Genomic DNA, 21,526 nt, shown 5'->3' on the forward strand with positions numbered 1-21,526 from the left:
CATCTGGACCCACTGAACTGGCAAGAAAAGGGGATCTGGAAAAAATGAAATCAGAAATAATTTCCCAGATAACAGGAGAAATTGTGCCCCTAGTGCAAGACATGATTAATAAATCTAGAGAGGAGCTGAGGAACATGATGGAATCCCAACATAAGAAACAAACAGAATCCATAAAACAGATGCAAATAGATTTCCAGGACATGAAAAACTCCATTGAAAGTCTACACAGCAGAATGAGCCAATGTGAGGACAGAATTTCAGATATAGAAGATAAGATTGCAATTAGCGACTAGGAAAAGAAAAATTGCTTCAAAATTATAAGGGAACATGAGAAATCAATCCAGCAGCTGCTAGGTGATGCAAAGAAGAATAACATAAGACTGATTGGAGTCAATGAAGAAACAGGAGAGAGTGCAGATGACATAAAAAACCTCTTCACAGAAATAATGGCAGAAAACTTCCCAAGCAGGGGAAAAGAGCTTGACATACAGGTAAATGAAGCATATAGGACTCCAAATAGCCTTGATCAAAAAAAATCTACACATGGGCATATAATTGTTAGGATTCCAGAAACACAACAGAAGAACAAAGTTCTACAAGCAGTCAGAGAAGAGAAACAAATCACATACAAAGGAAAGCCCATCAGAATCACAGCAGACTTCTCAACACAAACCATCAAGGCAAGAAGAGCTTGGCGTGACATATTCCAAGCCCTAAAAGAAAACAGCCTCCAACCCAGATTGATGGACCCTGCAAAACTATCTTTCAAAATGGATGGAGAAATAAGATACTTTCATGACAAAGAGCACCTTAGGAACTTCGTGAATACCAAACCAGCACTCCAAAGAATTTTACATAATATCCTAGGACAGACATTGAAGATCACAACCCGGGGAAGCAAAGCAGAATGAACCCATCTGGCATGACAAGAAATTAAATGGAAAGGGGGAGAACCCAACAAAAAGAAAAAGTCATGGCAATGACAAGTCAATACGTTTCAGTTTTAACCATCAATGTTAATGGTCTCAATTCACCAATCAAAAGAAATAGACTGGCAGAATGGGTCAAGAAGCAAAATCCAACAATATGTTGCATAAAAGAGACACACTTAATTCAAAAGGAAACTCATAGACTGAAAGTTAAAGGGTGGAAAACAATACTGCATGTGACAGGAACCCGAAAAAAAGCAGAAGTAGCTATCCTCTTTGCAGATCAAGTAGATTTCAAGCCAACAGTGATTAAGAGAGATGAAGAAGGACACTACATCCTTGTAAAGGGAAGAATCCAAGAGGAAGACATGACAATCATAATTATCTATGCACCAAACACTAGTGCGCCCAACTATATAAAACAAATACTAATGGACATGAAAAGTCATATATGCACTAATACAATTGTAGTGGGGGACCTCAACACCCCACTGTCACAAATAGATAGATCAACTAGACAAAAAATAAGTAATGAAATACTAGAACTCAATCAAACTCTTGAAGAAATGAACTTGACAGATGTTTACAGAGTGTTCCACCCCACAAAATCAGAATACACATTCTTCTTAGCTGCACATGGGTCATTCTCAGAAATAGATCACATACTCACACATAGAACATGTTTAAGTAAGTGCAAAAGAATTGAAGTTATCCCCTGTATATTATCAGACCATAGTGCGATGAAAGTGGAGATCCATAGCAAAAGAAACTCAAAAAATTTCATAAACACGTGGAAATTGAATAACACACTTCTGAATAACCAATGGGTCACAGAGGAAATTAAAGAAGAAATCAGACAGTTCCTTCAATTAAATGACAATGGCAGTACAACATATCAGAATCTATGGGACACAATGAAAGCTGTCTTATGGGGGAAATTCATAGCAGTAAATATGCATATTAGGAAAACAGAACGAGCCCAATTAGACAATCTGATACTGACACTCAAGCTTCTAGAAAAAGAAGAGCAGGACAACCCCAAAGCTCATACAAGGGAGGAAATTATAAAGATCAGAGGAGAAATCAATGCAATGGAGACTAAGAGAATGATACAAAAAATCAATGAAGCCAAGAGTTGGTTCTTCGAAAGAATCAACAAAATTGACAAACCTTTAGCCAACCTTGTCAGAAAAAGGAAAGAAAAGGCCCAGATCCATGCAATTAGGAATGAAAAGGGTGAAATTACAACAGACCCAGCAGAAATCCAGAGGATCATCAATACCTACTTCCAGAACCTATACGCCAATAAGATGGACAACACAGAAGAAATGGACAGATTCCTAGATACATATGAATTACCAAAGTTGAATGAAGAAGACCTAAAAATTCTGAACAACCCAATATCAACCAATGAAATTGAAAATGTAATGAAAACCTGACCAACTAAGAAAAGCTCAGGCCCTGATGGCTTCACTGTTGAATTCTACAACACATTTAGAGAGGAACTGCTGCCACTACTGTTTAAACTCTTCAACGAAATTGATAGGGAAGCAATACTCCCAAATTCATTCCTGGAATCAAGCATCACCTTGATCCCCAAAGCAGAGAAAGACCCAACTGAAAAAGAGAACTATAGGCCAATCTCACTAATGAACATAGATGCAAAAATCCTTAATAAGATACTGGCAAACAGAATGCAGAAGATCATCAAGAAGATCATACACCCTGATCAAGTGGGATTCATCCCAGGGATGCAGGGATGGTTCAATATACGCAAATCAATCAATGTAATACACTATATCAATAGAGCCAAGGACAAAAATCATATGATTATCTCCATAGATGCAGAAAAATCATTTGACAAAATTCAACATGCATTTATGATAAAAATCCTACAAAAAATTGGAATAGATGGTCTCTACCTCAAACTGATAGAAGCCATCTATGAAAACCCAACAGCCAATATCATACTAAATGGTCAAAAATTGAAATCCTTCACACTCAAATCAGGAACAAGACAAGGATGTCCACTATCACCACTCTTGTTCAATATAGTTCTGGAAACAGTAGCCATGGCAATTAGACAAGAGAAAGAAATAAAAGGAATAAAGATAGGTTATGAAGAAGTCAAATTGTCATTATTTGCAGATGACATGATACTCTATATAGAAGACCCCAAGAACTCCCCCAAAAGTCTTCTAGACTTAATAACCAAATTCAGTCAAGTAGCTGGTTACAAGGTCAACACACAAAAATCAATAGCTTTCCTCTACACCAATGACAGACTCTCTGAGAGAGAAATAGGTCAAACAATTCCTTTCATAGTAGCATCCAAAAAACTGAAATACCTAGGAATCAACCTAACGAAAGAAATCAAAGACCTCTTCTCTGAAAACTATAGCACTCTGAAAAGAGAGATTGAAGATGATATCAGAAAATGGACAGACATCCCCTGCACCTGGGTAGGAAGGATTAATATAGTGAAAATGGCCATACTTCCAAAACTGCTATATAGACTGAATGCAATTCCAATTGAGATCCCAGCAGCATACTTCATGCACCTTGAGAAAACAATCCAAAAATTCATTTGGAACAAGAAGAGACCCAGAATGGCAAAAGCAATTCTAGGTAACAGAGACATGGCAGGGGGTATCACAATCCTCAACCTGCAACTATACTACAGAGCTACTGTGATAAAAACAGCATGGGACTGGCAAAGAAACAGACCTGAGGACCAGTGGAACAGATTAGAAGATGCAGAAACAATGCCAGACACACTCAGCCATCTCATCTTTGATGAAGGAGCCAAACACTCTCACTGGAGGAAAGATAGCCTCTTTAATAAATGGTGCTGGAAAAATTGGGCTTCAACTTGCCAAAGATTAAAACTAGACCTATACCTCTCACCATGCACTAAACTAAAATTGAAATGGACTAAAGATTTACATATTAAAAGAGAAACACTAAACCCTAAAAGAGAGGTTAGATAGAACTCTTGAAGACATTGGTGTAGGAAAAAACTTTATGAACAAAACCTCAGTTGCCCATGAACTAGCACCAAAAAAAAAATCAAGAAGTGGCATCTCTTCTTGTTAAAAAGCTTCTGCATAGCAAGAGAAACCACCAATAGTGTGAAGAGACAACCCACAATGTGGGAAAAATTTTTTTACCAGTTATTCCTCATACAAAGGTCTAATATCTTGAATCTATAAAGAATTAAAAAAAATCAGACCTCCCAAATTTAAAAACCCAATCCAAAAATGGGCATCTGAAATGAACAGACATCTCTCAAAGAAGTAGAAACAGCAAATAAACATGTGAAAAAATGTTCAACATCACTGGTCATTCAAGAGATGCAAATGAATACAACACTGAGATTGCACCTCACCCCAGAAAGAATGGCTGCTATCATGAAATCAACCTATAACAAGTACTGGCAGGGCTTTGGGGAAAATGGAACCCTTCTCCACTGCTGGTGGGAGTGTAGACTGGTGCAACCACTGTGGAAATCAGTATGGAGATACCTTAGAGAACTAGGATTAGAGGTTCCATTTGACCCAGGTATTCCCCTATTGGGGATCTTCCCAAAAGAATTAAAAGAATCATACCACAGTGATATTTGTGCCCCCATGTTCAGAGAGGAACTGTTTGTGATAGCTAAAATTTGGAAACAGCCCAATTGCCCATCAGCTACAGACTGGATAAAGAAAATGTGTGTGCTTTTCTTTTTATAAAATGGAGTACTACTCAGACATAAAGAATGAGAAATTAGAGACATTTATAGCTAAATGCATGCACATTGAGGTGATGCTCTTAAGTGAAATAAATTGAACAGACGTGTAAATACCACAAAGTTTCTCTAGTGTGAGAAACTGAAAGTGTAAATAGGATCAAAATGTATAATACATAATGTGAAACAGGAAGCAAAGTGGCAAAGGGGATGGGGAAGTGGGAGGGGCAGGAGAAAGAAAGAAGGGAATGGAATTAATATGAGAAAAGGAAAAAAATGGAAACAGTCTATGTAAATAGCAAGGCATGGAGGGGTTGAAGTGAGGGCAGGGGAACGGGGAAAAATAACAACCAAGATATATTATGTAAAGGTGCAAATTTCCGATGTTGAATATCATTATATTGTCTACCTATAATGTAGCAATGAAATTAATTTAAAAAATCAAAAATGATGTCAGTTGTCTTTATTTACAGATGACATGATATTTTACATTAAAAACCCAAAATTATTTCAAAAAATTCCAAATCAAATTGACAGTCAAATTCAATAGTGTAGCAGAACACAAAATCTACAGAAAAAAAATCAATAGCATTCTTGCACATCAAAAATGCACTCAAGAAGCATCCGCAGCCCAAGCGGCCGCCGGCTCGGTGTGGCTCAGTGGGCTGCAGTGTTACTGGTGAGGAGGAGGTGTTCTCGGTCGTTCCGCCCTCCGCCGCCGATGCTCCTCCGGGCACCCCGTAGCCCGCACGCCCACCATGACGAAGGGCGAGAAGTCTTTCAACGATAGCCTGGCTGAGTGGAAGCTCTTCTTGTACAACCCGACCACCCGAAAGTTCCTGGGGCGCACCGCCAAGAGCTGGGGTTTGATCTTGCTCTTCTACCTAGTTTTTTATGGGTTCCTGGCTGCATTCTTCTCATTCACAATGTGGGCTATGCTTCAGACTTTGAATGATGAGGTTCCAAAATATCGTGACCAGATTCCTGGTCCAGGACTTTTGGTTTTTCCAAAACCAGTGACTGCATTGGAATATACATTCAGTGTGTCTGATCCAAGTTCCTATGAAGGGTGCATTAAAGACCTTAAGAAGTTTCTAAAGTCATATTCTTTAGAAGAACAGAAGAATCTCACCAGCTGTACTGATGGAGTACTTTTTGAACAGAAGGGTCCAGTTTATGTTGCATGTCGGTTTGCTGATTTCTTACTTCAAGCATGCAGTGGTAGAAATGATCCTGATTTTGGCTATTCCCAAAGACAACCTTATATTCTTGTGGAAATTAATAGAATAATTGGATTAAACCCTGAAGGATCACCAAGGATAGACTGTATTTCTAAGGATGAAAACACAGTATCAACTTATCTTACTCATGGAATCATTGACTTAAAGTATTTTCCATATTATGGAAAGAAACTGCATGTGAGCTAGCTACAGCCATTGGTTGCTGTCCAGGTCTCCTTTGAATCTAACAGTACTAAGAAAGAAATAACAGTAGCATGCAAAATTGAGGGATCAAGGAACCTAAGAAATGAGGACAATCGTGACAAGTTTTTGGGAAGAGTTGCATTCAAAATCACAGCACGCACATAGTCTGAGTAGGATGCCTCCACAGAATAAATGTGTTGGCTGTCTTCATTTTGTGTCCGCTGGACCTGTCATTCTGGAATTCTGAGACCACCTAGGAAAAAGGTGGCGCTGCCTGACCTGGGTAGCAGCATAGCGTGCTTCCAGATCACAGTGTTCAGTGTCCTCCAAAGTAACTGCCTGCTGCCTCTGCTGCCCTTTGAACCAGTGTCCAGTCACCAGATAAGGACCAGTGAACACTGATCCAAGCATGTGGGTGGGGGTCTTGTCCTCTTTTTAAAATGTGGTTTAATTGCCAAGTGTCTAAAACTTATTGTGCTGTGCAATGTAAATATTTTATGGATTTAACACTGGTTAACTCATATTTTGATGCCAACAAAGTTTTAGGGGTAAAATGGTACCTGGCCAACATTAAGTAACTTTATGGCTGCAAGAAATGTGTGTGGAGAAGCTCTGTATATGAAAAAGAAAAAAGAATAAAAGTGAATCTGAAAGTGTTATCTTGGCTTTTTGTAAAATTTTTACATGCTGAATTAGTCTGGATCTTTTTGATTAAGAGTACAAACTTTTTGTTGTAAAACATGTTTTTAAAAAAGCTGATAGCGTTATTTTTGTGTTGGAACTGAGTCTCTTATAGGTTAATGTATTGCAGACCATTAAAAACAGCGTTTTTAGTTAGAATGAATATGCACTGAATTTTTTATGAAATTAAATTCATGAGTCTTAAATTGTATAATAGTTTGTGAAATATCTTGTTACTGCTTTTATTTAGCAGACTGTGGACTCTAATAAAAGATTTAAATTGTGAAAAAAATGCACTCAAAGTGAAAAATATTAGTGAAATAATACCATTCACAATAACAGCAATAAAAGTGAAATACTTAGGAATTTACTGAACCAAGGAAGTGAAAGATATCTACAATTAAAACTATAGTACTCTGAAAATGGAGATTGAACAAGACATTTGAAAATAGAAAAACATCCTTTTCCCCCCTAGATAGACAGAACCAACATTGTCAAAATCGCTATTTTCTCCAAACTGAAATATAGATTTAATGCAATCCCAATAAAAATGTGACAATATTCCTTATAGAAATAGACTATACAATCCTAAAATTCATATGGAGCCAGAAGAGTCTCAGGATAGCAAAAGTAATCTTAATTAACAAGAGCAAAGCAGAAAGTATCCCAATCTAGGACTTCAAGTTATATTACAAAGCTACAGTATAAAAATAGTACAGTAAAAACAGGCACATGAACCAATGGGATAGAAGAGCAGATGCAGAAACAACCACAGGAACATTCAGTCACCTGATCTTTGATGAAGGGACCAAAAACATACACTGGAGGAAAGATAGCCTCTTGAGCAAATAGTGCTGGAAAAACTGGCTATTGACATGCAGAAGATTGAATCTAGAGCCACATCTCTCACCACACACTAAAATAAAATAAAAATAGATCAAAAATGTATATATTAAAACAGAAACACTTATTTTTGTGGAAGATTAAACACAAGAACCAAATCACATTCAATGGTTAAGTTCAATGTTGACCTTATAGGAAATTTGTTTTGATTCTCATTCCATTCAATTTGTGACCAGTATCATGGAAAGAATTGAGTTTGTGAACTGAGGCACCACTGGTAAAACTCTTGTAGACATAGGCATAGGCAAGGACTTTCTGAACAGAACCTCAATTGCACAAGGAATAACATTAGGAATTAACAAATAGGATTATATTAAATCGAAAAGCTTCTGCACAGTAAAGCAAACAACAGAATGAAGAGCTAACCTACACAGTAGAGAAATTTTTACCAACTACAACTCAGAGGATTAATAATTGGAATATATAAATAACTAAAAAACAAACAAACAAACAAACAGGTAGACCCCCCTAAAATAGAAGACCCAATAAAAAATAGGTCTGAACTGAATGAATAGATATTTTTCAGAAGAAGTATAAATGGACAATAAATACATGAAGAAATGCTCAACATCACTGGGTATTAGAGAAATGCAAATCAAAACAGCATTGAGAGAGAGAGAGAGAGAGAGAGAGAGAGAGAGAGAGAGAGAGAGAGAGAGAGAACAACATTGAGATTTTATTTTACTCCAGAAAGAATGGCAGTCATCAAGAAATCAAATAATAATAAATGCTATAATAAATAATAATAAATGCTAGTGAGGCTGTGGGGAAAAAGCAATCCTTTTTCATTGTGGGTGGGAATGTAAATTAGTACAACCACTATGGAAATCAGTATGTAGCTTCCTTAAAATATTTGAAAATAGAAATTCCATTCACCCCATGTATTCCCCTTCTATCTTTTTGAAAGTGTTAAATCATCACATTATGGAGTTAAATTCATACTTATGTTTATAGCAGCACAATTCATAATAGCTAAATCTGAGAAGCACCCTATAGGCCCATCAACAGAGCTTAATATCACACAGTTTTTCTTATATGAGAAAGCCAAAGTATAAATAAACAAAAGAGCAAAGTAAAAGATAAAAAATAGAAAGCAGGGACATAGAACTGTGGCAAAGGGATTAAAAGATGGAGGGAGAGAGGAGGGAGTAGAGGGGAATAGGATAAAAAAGAAATAAGATGTGTTACATACATGTATCCACTCCAGGTGATGAATGTAATCATTCTATAGAGTTGCCAAAAAATGTATACACTTCAGAAAAAGAAAAATAGTATGATGTTTTTTCAACAGATGGTGTTACCCTTGTATGTGGGACTCTAGAGGATATTTTGTATTACAGAAAACTTACTACAGTGCCGGCTCTTGAGAAGAAGTTGAAAATGCATGTGCAGCTATCTTAATGATCAAGGTTACCCAAGCAGCAGTTTGCTGTACCAATATAAATGTCTGGAAGCTAATGGCCACAAGTTTGAGCACCTCTTGTAACTGTAGAAGTCAAAGATAACTTGTATTAATCTGATGATGTCCCAATAAATTTAGTATTACAATATTTATAGAAGTTTTTCTTTTCTTGAAGTGTGTATACATTTTTTTGGCAGACTCTGTATTGCAAACATGTACTAATAAAAAATACAAAACATTAAAAGTAAAAAATTTTAAAAAATAAATGTGATGTGAACACCCAGTTGACATGTTGAAAGCAATGCAAAGATCTAACAAGACATTTGACATCAAAATCAAAAACAGTCTTTCCATTATTTTTTAATATGCCTCTCCCTAATGAACCTTATCCCCTCCCCCACTATCTGTTGGTTTGTGATTCAAACAAAATCAAATGCCAAATGAAAAAAATGTCATGAATTTTTTCTCCAGGAAATATAACATCCTGAGGTAAAGAATTTAACTTTTTACTCAGTAGATAATATTTTTTATTCATTTGAGGCAAGAGTACAGTCAAGGGGCAGTAGCAAGCCTAGTAGCTCTTTCAAGACCCAACCAAGAGTTCCTGAGGACAAGAAAAGAGGATAGGAACAGAGCATAACATTAAGTTTAAAAGTCTGTTGCAATCAGTCTGTTGGAAATCTGTATCAAGCTGTCATGTCTTTCCAAACTGAAAGTTATATTGGAAATTGCCCATCTTGCAATAAAATTTCTTCTTTGTAAAAAGCAGAAAACAAAATTAAAGTTTCCTTTTAAACTTTAAAGGTAACATTTTATCTGGAGAAAACATGGAAAAATATCTGAATAAAAGTTGATTTTGTGGGCTGAATACTCCGGTGTTCCCACATTCGTATGTTAAAACTTCAAACTCGGAATTTGATGGCATTCAGAGACAGAGTATTTAGGAGATGATTAGATCCTGAGGGAAGAGCCCTTGTGTTTGGGATTAGCAAGAGCTCTCTGGCCTTCTTTTCACCATGTGAGAGCACAATGAGAAGTCAGCAGGCTGCAATCAGAGAGGTCGTCATTAGGACCAACCATATTGCCCCCTGACTTCAGATTTCCATACTCTAAATTTGGCTGAAATAAATTTCTGTTGGCCCGGGGATTTTACTCAGTGGTTTCGCCGCCTGCTGCGCAAGCGCAAGAACCTGAGTTCGATCCCCGGTACCAAAAATAAATAAATAAATAAATTTCTGTTATATATAAACCACCCAATGTGTGGCACTTAGAACTAGTTGCCTGAACAAACTAGATATTTAGTGACCTTTCTACTTCCCTCCACCCTATCTCTCAGGTCACCAGCCAGGTCTCAGTCACACACATTCCTCTTGTCCATGCACACATACAATGAGTCTATAGTGGACACAGTGTAACAGTGATCAGCATTGTTTATTATTAAAAAAATAAAACCAAGGATCACCTTATATTCTGTTCTATATTTTCTCACCAAATATTTTATGAACATTTCCTTTGAGATCAACATATATAGCTTTCATTCATCCTATTAAATGCTTCATAATATTCCATGGTGTGATACACTACCTTTAATTTAATCCTTTTCCTAAAGAGGTACATTTTGGTTGTTTCCAGTCTTCTGGTTTGGCTGTATAGCTGGGGCTGGGTATGGGTTGAGCAGAGCAGCTACTATACACACTTGGTCAATGATGCTCACACACAGATGAAACATGATCTGCAGAGCCAAGGTCAGCAGGAACTGGCTCCTTTCAGATGATGTGTGTTAGTGAGATAACAAAAGGGGACATTCTGGAGGCCCTTGATGTCTTATTTTTTACCTGTTACATAATGATTTGATAGCACCCAAGGGAGTGAGTTGATTAATGCATCATAATGTTCTAACCCAGAGACATGGGAGTTTAATTCCACATTGGGAGAGGAGCAGGGTGCATAGACAGCAACCTTGTATCTCCAGAAGAACTACAAGAAGGTACTGCTAGGCCCTAAGCAGAGCAATATAGGACATATAGTCTAGATATTTTACCTGTATTTGTAAGAAAATTGTTTTGTTAAGCTCACTTATGAAAAAGATATGTTCATTCATAGAGGAAAGTAACAATAAAACATGGAATATTTTCAAAATGACAGAAGAATCTGGTGTGAATAATGTTGTCTGAGAATGGAGCCTTGACTCCCACAATTCAGTGGCCCTCTCAACAGACCAAGTTTTTGGAAACAAAGACATTATTTTTGTAAGGTGCTTCACTATCTTGGTTTGCTTGTGCTACTGTAACAAAACACTTGAAACTGGGTAATTTTTGAAGAATAGATATGTATTTTCTACAGTGATGGAAGCTAAGAAGTCCAAGATCCAGGTACTGGCAGAGTCAATGTCTGGTGAAGGCTATTCTTACTTGGAAAAGGACACTTTGTTGTTGTACTTTCTGGAAGGGACAAATGATGTGTCTTATTGGGTGGAGGGGCAGAAGCACAAGACAGGATGAACTCAATAGAAAACAGAGATTCAGCTGAGCCTTTTGGGCCACTGTACCACTTCCCCCAGTGCCAAGGAGCAGAGCCCACCCCAGCATCAAGGAGGTGAGCCTTTCGGGCCACTGTACCACCACTCCAAGTGCTGAGGAGCAGAGTCCCCCCTGGCGCAGAGGAGCTGAGGCTTTCTAGACACCATACCCCGCCCCCCGAGCCAGCACAACACCCCCCCTTAGAAATGAGAAGACATGTAAACAAGTCTCAAAAACAGACTTCAAGATCACCTAAAGCAACTCCAAAGGGAAACAAGATGGAACAATCTGATGATACTCAACCACCTGGACTCCCTCAACTGGCAACAAAAGAGGATCTGGAAAAAGGGAAATCAGAAATAATTTCTCAGATAAGAGCAGAGATTGTGACCATAGTGCAAGACATGATTAATAAATCTAGAGTGGACACAAAAAAATTGAGGAGGTGAGGAACAAGATGAAATCCCAACATAGGAAACAAATGGAATGCATAAAACAGATACAAACAGATTTCCAAGAGATTGAAAACTCCATTGAAAGTTTATGCAGCAGAATGAGCCAATGTGAGGACAGAATTTTGGATATAGAAGGTAAGATTGCAATTAGTGACCAGGAAAAGAAAAATTGCTTTAAAATAGTAAGGGACCATGAGAAATCAATGCAGCAGCTGCTAGATGATACAAAGAATAACATAAGACTGATCAGAGTCAATGAAGAAACAGAAGAGAATGCAGATGACATGAAAAATCTGTTCACAGGAGTGATAGTGGAAAACTTCCCAAGCAGAGGAAAAGGACTTGACATACAGATAAGTGAGGCATATAGGACTCCAAGTAGCTGTGATAAAAAAATCTACATCTAGACATATAATAGTTAAGATTCCAGAAACCCAACAGAAGAACAAAATTCTACAAGCAGTTAGAGAAAAGAAACAAATCACATACAAAGGAAAGCCCATCAGAATCACAGCAGACTTCTCAACACAAACCATCAAGGCAAGAAGAGCTTGGAGTGATGTATTTCAAGCCCTAAAAGAGAATAGCCTCCAACCCAGGTTGATGTACACTGCAAAACTATCTTTCAAAATTGATGGAGAAATAAGATACTTTCATGACAAAAAGCACCTCAGGAACTTCATGAATACCAAATCAGCATTACAAAAAATTAAGTAAATGATAATGACAATACAAGATATCAGAATCTATGAGATGCAATGAAAGCAGGTTTACAAGGGAAATTCATAGCAGTGAACACTCATATTAGGAAAACGGAGCTAGCCCAATTAAACAATCTGATGCTGAACCTCAAGCTTCTAGAAAAAGAAGAACAGGATAAACCCAAAGCCAGTACACGGGAGGAAATTATAAAGACCAGAGTAGAAATCAATGCAATGAAGACTTAGAGAATGATACAAAAAATCTATGAAGCAAAGAGTTGGTTCTTTGAAAGAATCAACAAAATTGACAAACCCTTAGCCAACCTTATCAGAGAAAGGAAAGAAAAGGGCCAAACCCATGTAATTAGAAATGAAAAGGGTGAAATTACAATGGACCCAGAAGAAATTCAGAGGATCATCAATATTTACTTTGAGAACCTATATGCCAATAAGATGGAAAACACAGAAGAAATGGACGATTTCCTAGATATGTATGAATTACCCAAGTTGAACGAAAAAGACCTAAAAATTCTAAACAACCCAATATCAATCAATGAAATTGAACACTTAATTAAAATCCTACCACCTAAGAAAATCCCAGGTCCTGCTGGCTTCACTGCTGAATTCTACAAGACATTTAGAGAGGAACTATTGCCACTACTGTTTAAACTCTTCAATAAAATTAATAGAGAAACAATACTCTCAAAATCATTCCTGGAAGCAAGCATCACCTTGATCCCCAAAGCAGAGAAAGACCCAACTGAAAAAAGGAACTATAGGCCAATCTGACTAATGAACATAGATGCAAAAATCCTTAATAAGATACTGGCAGACAGAATGGAGAAGACCATCAAGAAGATCATGCACCCTGACCAAGTGGGATTCATCCCAGGGATGCAGGGAAGGTTCAACATATGCAAATCAATAAATGTAATAACTATATCAATAGAGCCTAGGACAAAAACCATATGATCATCTCAATAGATGCAGAAACAGCATTTGACAAAATGCAATATGCATTTATGATAAAATCTCCACAAAAAATTGGAATAGACAGTCTCCACCTGAATCTGATAAGAGCCATCTATGAAAAGCCAACAGCCAGAATCATACTAAGTGGTCAAAAACTGAAATACTTCACAGTAAAATCAGGAACAAGACAAAGATGTCCACTATTCCACTCCTGTCCAATACATTTTTGGAAACATTAGCCACAGCAATTAAACAAGAGAAAGAAATAAAAGGAATAAAATAGGAAATGAAGAAGTCAAATTGTCATTATTTGCAGATGACATGGTACTGTATATAGAAGACCCCAAGAACTCCACCAAAACTCTTCTACACTTAATAATCAAATTCAGTAAAGTAGCTGGATAAAAGGTTAATACAAAAAAACAATAGTTTTCCTCTACACAAACAACAAACTCCTTGAGAGAGAAATAGGGCAAACAATTCCTTTCACAATAGCATCCAAAAAACTGAAATACCTAGGAATCAACCTAGCAAAAGAATCAACAACCTCTTCTCTGAAAACTATAGCACTCTGAAAAGAGATTGAAGATGATATCAGGAAATGGAAAGATATCCCTTGCTCCTAGGTAGGAAGAATCAACATGGCGAAAATGGCTATAATTCCAAAATTCATATAGATTCAATGCAATCCCAATTGAAATTCCAGCAGCATATTTCATGGACCTTGAGAAAACAATCTAAAAGTTCTTTTGGAATAAGAAGAAACCTAGATTAGCAAAAGCAATTCTAGGCAACAGAGACATGGCAGGGGGTATCACAATCCCCAACCTGCAACTCTACTACAAAGCTACTGTGATAAAAACAGCATGGTACTGGAAAAGAAACAGACCTGAGGATCAGTGGAACAGATTAGAAGATGCAGAAACAACTCCAGACATACTCAGCCACCTCATCTTTGACAAAGGAGCCAAACACCCTCACTGGAAAAAAGATAGCCTCTTTAATAAATGGTGCTGGAAAAATTGGGTTTCAACTTGCCAAAGATTAAAACTAGATCTATTTCTCTCACCGTGCACTAAACTAAAATTGAAATGGATTAAAGATCTAAATATTAAAACAGAAAAGCTGAACCAGGTGCTACAAAGGTTAGGTAGAACTCTTGGAGACATTGGTATAGGACAGGTTCACTTGCCCGTGAACTAGCACAAACGATCAATAAGTGGGATCTCTTCTTAATAAAAAGCTTCTGCACAGCAAGAGAAACCACCAGCAGTGTGAAGAGACAACCCACAATGTGGGAAAAAATTTTTACCTCCTGTTCCTCAGACAAAGGTCTACTATCTAGAATCTATAAAGAACTTATAAAGATCAGACCTCCCAAATTTAAAGAACCAATCCAAGAAAGGGCATCTGAAATGAACAGACATTTCTCACACAAAGAAGTAGAAATAGCAAATAAATACACTAAAAAATGTTCAACATCACTGGTCATTAGAGAGATGCAAATGAAAACAATGCTGAGATTCCACCTCACTCCAGAAAGAACAGGTGCTATCATGAAATCAGCCATAAGAAATGCTGGTGGGGCTGTGGGGAAAGAGGAACCCTGCTCCACTGCTGGTGGGAGTGTAGACTGGTGCAACCACTGTGGAAATCAGTATGGAGATACCTCAAAGAACTAGGACTGGAAGTCCCATTTGACCCAGCTCTTCCCTTGCTGGGTATCATACCCAAAGAATTAAAAGAATCATATCACAGTGATATATGTGCACCCATGTTCATAGCGGCACAATTTGTAATAGCTAAAACTTGGAAGCAGCCCAATTGCCTATCAACTGGAAATTGGATAAAGAAAATATGTTTTTTTTTTTTTTAAGTAAAATGGAGTACTACTCATCCGTAAAAAATTAGAGACATTTATAGCTAAATGGATGCACACTGAGGTGATACTCTTAAGTGAAATAACCAGTACACACATGTGTAAATATGGAATAGATTCTCTACTGTGAGAAACTGAAAGTGTAAATAAGGACTAAAAGTTATAATAGATAATGTGAAATAGGAAGAAAAGTGACAAAGGGGAAGGGGAAGTTGGAGGGGTAGGGGAAAGGAAAGAAGGGAATGGAATTGATATGGGAAAATGAAAAAATGAAAATAAAGTCTTTGAAATAGGTAGGGTTGTAGGGGTTGAAAAGAGGGCAGGAGAATGGGAAAATTAAAGAGCCAAGATAAATTATGTAAAGGTGCAAATTTACAATGATGAACGTCATTATATTGTATACCTAAAATGTACCAATAAAATTAATATTAAAAAAGAAATAAAAATAAAAAAAGAGAGAATGAGCTCCCTGTACAGACTCCTTTTATAAGGGTCCCTAATCCAATTCATGAGGGCTCTACTTTCATAACTTGATCATTTCTAGAAGGTCCCACCTCTTAATCATGTTCCATTGGTGATTAAATTTCAACCTGTGAATTTTAGGAGACACATTCAGATCATAGGACCATCTTATACTGGATCAAAATAAGTCCATGTGCCAACCTTCCTTAGAGATTTCAATGTCTTTTTGCCAGCTTTTGCATTTTTCTTTGTAGAGAATTCTCATACTAAGAAATTTCTACAGGATCTGATGAAGTGATACATAGCTACAGATTTGAAGTTATCTACTTGGAGTTGAATCAAACATCCCATCCTAGTTCTCTGATCACTTCTCAAGCAGCAACCAAAGGATTTTTTCTTTTGTCTTTATCAGGACCCCTCTATTTTGTAAAATGTGGTTTAGAGCAACAGAGGATTCTTAAGGTGAACTTAATTTTGTGAAGCAATATTACTTTTAGAATCAGTGCTTCTCTTTCAAGGAGACAGCAGGACCTGTGACAAACTAGATGTGGGAAAACACTAAGTCAATGTAGTTTGGGACTCCACTGACCAGGATGTCAACTTCTGACACCTAGCATCCAGGTAATGCTTTGATCAGTCAAGCAATAACCTTCCCAGGCCCCCACACTCCCTTGCAACCTTTTCCCATCACTATTGGCACTTCAGAATTTTCCTAAAGTGATCTCTCAACTTGAAACCCCTCTCATTCCCCTAAAGCAAATAAAAAGATATTTAATATAATTTCTGTTGGAAACAGGGAATCTTGCCACGTACAGGTGGAGTGGTGAGGAAAACAGGTGCCTCCAGTAGGGCCACTGGTCCTTCCATCTGTCAATGTGCCTGTCAACTTTGTTTTTTAAGTAGCGGCTCATAGTGGATGAGCTAGAAGGTAGGGTCAGCAGAACAATGTCTCCCAAAGATGCCCAAATCTGAATCCCAAGAAGCTTTGAATATGTTACACGAATTGTAAAGGGAACTTTGAACATATGATTAAATTCAGAATCTGTAGAGGTCTGCAGACGTGGTCCCGAGGTTGCCAGTCACACTGAAAACACCGAATCAGCCCGCTGCAGACAGGCAGGTCTGCGGATGCTGTCCTAAGGTCACCAGTAGGGCTGAAAACACCGAATCAGCCCACCGACTGGACCCCCCCGCTCCTTTGGCCTCTTCTCTGTACAGCCACCTGGTTCCACACTACAAAGACGCATAGGATATCAGACCACCAGGCCGCTGTACTGGAGCTAATCAAGTTCTCAGCATTTAAAGAATTCCTGCCCAGAGGTAGGAGCTTCTGAGCCTACTCCTACTACTCCTGGTCCAGAGGAAGGGGCGGCTCGGAGCCTAGAGGAAAGGGCTTTTGGGCCACCAGCCGTACCGCCTCTCCTGGCCCCTGGCCCACCTCTCTCAGCTCAGAGGAGGTGAGCCACACGGACGCCAACAGCATCTCCCTCCCCGCCCCCCCCCCAGTTGAAATGAGAAAACACGTAAATAAGTCTCAAAATCAGACTTCCAGATCACCTACAGCAACTCCAAAGAGAGATGAGATGGAACACTCTGATACTCAACCATCTGGACCCACTGCACTGGCAACAAAAGGGGATCTGGAAAAAATGAAATCAGAAATAATTTCTCAGATAACAGGAGAAATTGTGCCCCTAGTGCAAGACATGATTAATAAATCTAGAGAGGAGCTCAGGAACATGATGGAATCCCAACATAAGAAACAAATGGTTTCCATAAAACAGATGCAAACAGATTTCCAGGAGATTAAAAACTACATTGAAAGTCTGCACAGCAGAATGAACCAATGTGAGGATAGAATTTCAGATACAGAAGATAAGATTGCAATTAGTAACCAGGAAAAGAAAAATTGCATTAAAATTTTAAGGGAACACAAAAAATCAATCCAGCAACTGCTAGACAATGCAAGGAAGAATAACATAAGACTGATTGGGCTCAATGGAGAAACAGGAGAGAGTGCAGATGACATAAAAAAACCCTGTGCAGAAGTAATGGCAGAAAACTTCCCAAGCAGGGGAAAAGAACTTGACATACAGACAAGTGAGGCATATAGAACTCCAAGTAGTCTTGATCAAAAAAAATCTGCACACAGGCATATAATTGTTAAGATTCCAGAAACTCAACAGAAGAACAAAGTTCTACAAGCAGTTAGAGAAAAGAAACAAATCACATACAAAGGAAAGCCTATCAGAATCACAGCAGACTTCTCAACACAAATCATCAAGGCAAGAAGAGCTTGGAGTGACATATTCCAAGCCCTAAAAGAAAACAGCCTCCAACCCAGATTGATGTATCCTGCAAAACTACCTTTCAAAATTGATGGAGAAATAAGATACTGTCATGATAAAGAGCACCTTAGGGACTTCGTGAATACCAAACCAGCACTAGGAACAGACATTGAAGATCACAACCCCAGGAATCAAAGCAGAATGAACCCATCTGGCATGACAAGAAATTAAATGGAAAGGGGGAGAACCCAACAAAAAGAAAAAGTCATGGCAATGACAAGTCAGTACATTTCAGTTTTAACCATCAATGTTAATGGCCTCAATTCAATTCACCAATCAAAAGAAATAGACTTTTTAAAAAATCCAACAATATGCTGCATATAAGAAACACACTTAATTCAAAAGGAAACTCATAGATTGAAAGTTAAAGGGTGGAAAATAATACTGCATGTGACAGGAACCCGAAAAAAAGCAGGAGTAGCTATCCTCTTTGCAGATCAAGTAGATTTCAAACCAACACTGATTAAGAGAGATGAAGAAGGATACTACATCCTTGTAAAGGGAACAATCCAAGAGGAAGAGATGACAATCATAAATATATATGCACCAAACACTAGTGCACTCAACTATATGAAACAAACACTAACGGACATGAAAAGTCATATATGCACTAATACAATTTTAGTGGGGGACCTCAACACCCCACTGTCACAAATAGATAGATCAACTAGACAAAAAATTAAGTAATGAAATACTAGAACTCAATAAAACTCTTGAAGACATGAACTTGACAGATGTTTACAGAGTGTTCCACCCCACAAAATCAGAATACACATTCTTCTTAGCTGCACATGGGTCATTCTCAGAAATTGACCACATACTCACACATAGAACATGTTTAAGTAAGTGCAAAGGAATTGAAGTTATCCCCTTTATATTACCAGACCATAGTGGGATGAAATTGGAGATCCATAGCAAAAGAAACTCAAAAAATTTCATAAACATGTGGAAATTGAACAACACACTTCTGAATAACCAATGTGCCACAGAGGAAATTAAAGAAGAAATCAGACAGTTCCTTCAATTAAATGACAATGATAATACAACATATTGGAATCTATGGGACAAAATGAAAGCAGTTTAACGAGGGCAATTCATAGCAGTGAATATATATATTAGGAAACAGAACGAGCCCAATTAAACAACCTGATGCTGAACCTCAAGCTTCTAGAAAAAGAAGAGCAGGACAACCCCAAAGCTCATACAAGGGAGGAAATTATAAAGATCGGAGGAGAAATCAATGCAATGGAGACTAAGAGAATGATACAAAAAATCAATGAAGCCAAGAGTTGGTTCTTCGAAAGAATCAACAAAATTGATAAACCCTTAGCCAACCTTTTCAGAAAAAGGAAAAAAAGGCCCAAATCCATGCAATTAGGAATGAAAAGGGTGAAATTACAACAGACCCAGCAGAAATCCAGAGGATTATCAATCCCTACTTCCAGAACCTATATGCCAATAAAATGGACAACACAGAAGAAATGGACAGATTCCTAGATACTTATGAATTACCAAAGTTGAATGAAGAAGACCTAAAAATTCTAAACAAACCAATATCAACCAATGAAATTGAAAATGTAATTAAAAACTTACCAACTAAGAAAATCCCAGGCCCTGATGGCTTCACTGCTGGATTCTACAAGTCATTTAGAGACGAACTACTGCCACTACTGTTTAAACTCTTCAATGAAATTGAAAAGGAAGCAATACCCCAAATTTATTCCTGGAAGCAAGCATCACCTTGATCCCCAAAGTAGAGAAAGACCCAACCAAAAAGGAGAACTATAGGCCATTCTCACTAATGAACATAGGTGCAAAAATCCTTCATAAAATACTGGCAAATAGAATGCAGAAGATCATCAAGAAGATCATACACCCTGATCAAGTGGGATACATCCCAGGGATGCAGGGATGTTTCAATATACGAAAATCAATCAATGTCATACACTATATCAATAGATCCAAGGACAAAAACCATATGATTATCTCCATAGACACAGAAAAAGCATTGGACAAAGTCCAACATGCATTTATGATAAAAATCCTATAAAAAATTGGAATAGATGGTCTCTACCTCAAACTGATAGAAGCCATCTATGAAAAATCAACAGCCAATATCATACTAAATGGTCAAAAACCGAAATCCTTCACACTAAAATCAGGAACAAGACAAGGATGTCCACTATCACCACTCTTATTCAATACAGTTTTGGAAAAATTAGCCACAGCAATTAGACAAGAGAAGTAAATAAAATGAATAAAGACAGGAAATGAAGAAGTCAAATTGTCATTATTTGCAGATGACATGATACTCTATATAGAAGACCCCAAGAACTCCACCAAAAGTCTTCTAGACTTAATAACCAAATTCAGTCAAGTAGCTGGTCAACACACCAAAATCAATAGCTTTCCTTTATACCAATGGCAGACTCACCAAGAGAGAAATAGGGCAAACAATTCCTTTCACAATAGCATCCACAAAACTGAAATACCTAGGTATCAACCTAATGAAAGAAATCAAAGACTTCTTCTCTGAAAACTATAGCACTCTGAAAAGAGAGATTGAAGATGATATCAGAAAATGGACAGACATCCCCTGCACCTGGGTAGGAAGGATTAATATAGTGAAAATGGCCATACTTCTAAAACTGCTATATAGATTCAATGCAATTCTAATTGAGATCCCAGCAGCATACTTCATGGACCTTGAGAAAACAATCCAAAAATTCCTTTGGAACAAGAAGAGACCCAGAATAGCAAAAGCAATTGTAGGTAACAGAGACATGGCAGGGGGTATCACAATCCCCAGCCTGCAACTCTACTACAAAGCAACTGTGATAAAAACAGCATGGTACTGGCAAAGCATCAGACCTGAGGACCAGTGGAACAGATTAGAAGATGCAGAAACAACGCCAGACTCACTCAGCCATCTTATCTTTGATAAAGGTGCCAAACACCCTCACTGGAGGAAAGATAGCCTCTTTAATAAATGGTGCTGGAAAAGTTGGGGTTCAACTTGCCAAAGATTAATACTAGACCTATATCTCTCACCATGCACTAAACTAAAATCTAAATGGATGAAAGATCTAAATATTAAAATAGAAACACTGAACCAGTTGGA

The 21,526-nt window shown here is 37.7% G+C and overlaps 1 pseudogene; it reads left to right on the forward strand.

The window, feature by feature from the left end:
- Window positions 1–5,417: 5,417 nt before the first annotated feature.
- On the forward strand, window positions 5,418–6,268 carry LOC101710256 (sodium/potassium-transporting ATPase subunit beta-3 pseudogene; annotated as a pseudogene).
- Window positions 6,269–21,526: the final 15,258 nt, after the last annotated feature.

The sequence above is a fragment of the Heterocephalus glaber genome, unplaced genomic scaffold, assembly GCF_053883595.1.
Source record: "Heterocephalus glaber isolate CG9 unplaced genomic scaffold, H.glaber_assembly_v1.0 deba00001497, whole genome shotgun sequence".
In the NCBI taxonomy this organism is placed as follows: Eukaryota; Metazoa; Chordata; class Mammalia; order Rodentia; family Bathyergidae; genus Heterocephalus; species Heterocephalus glaber.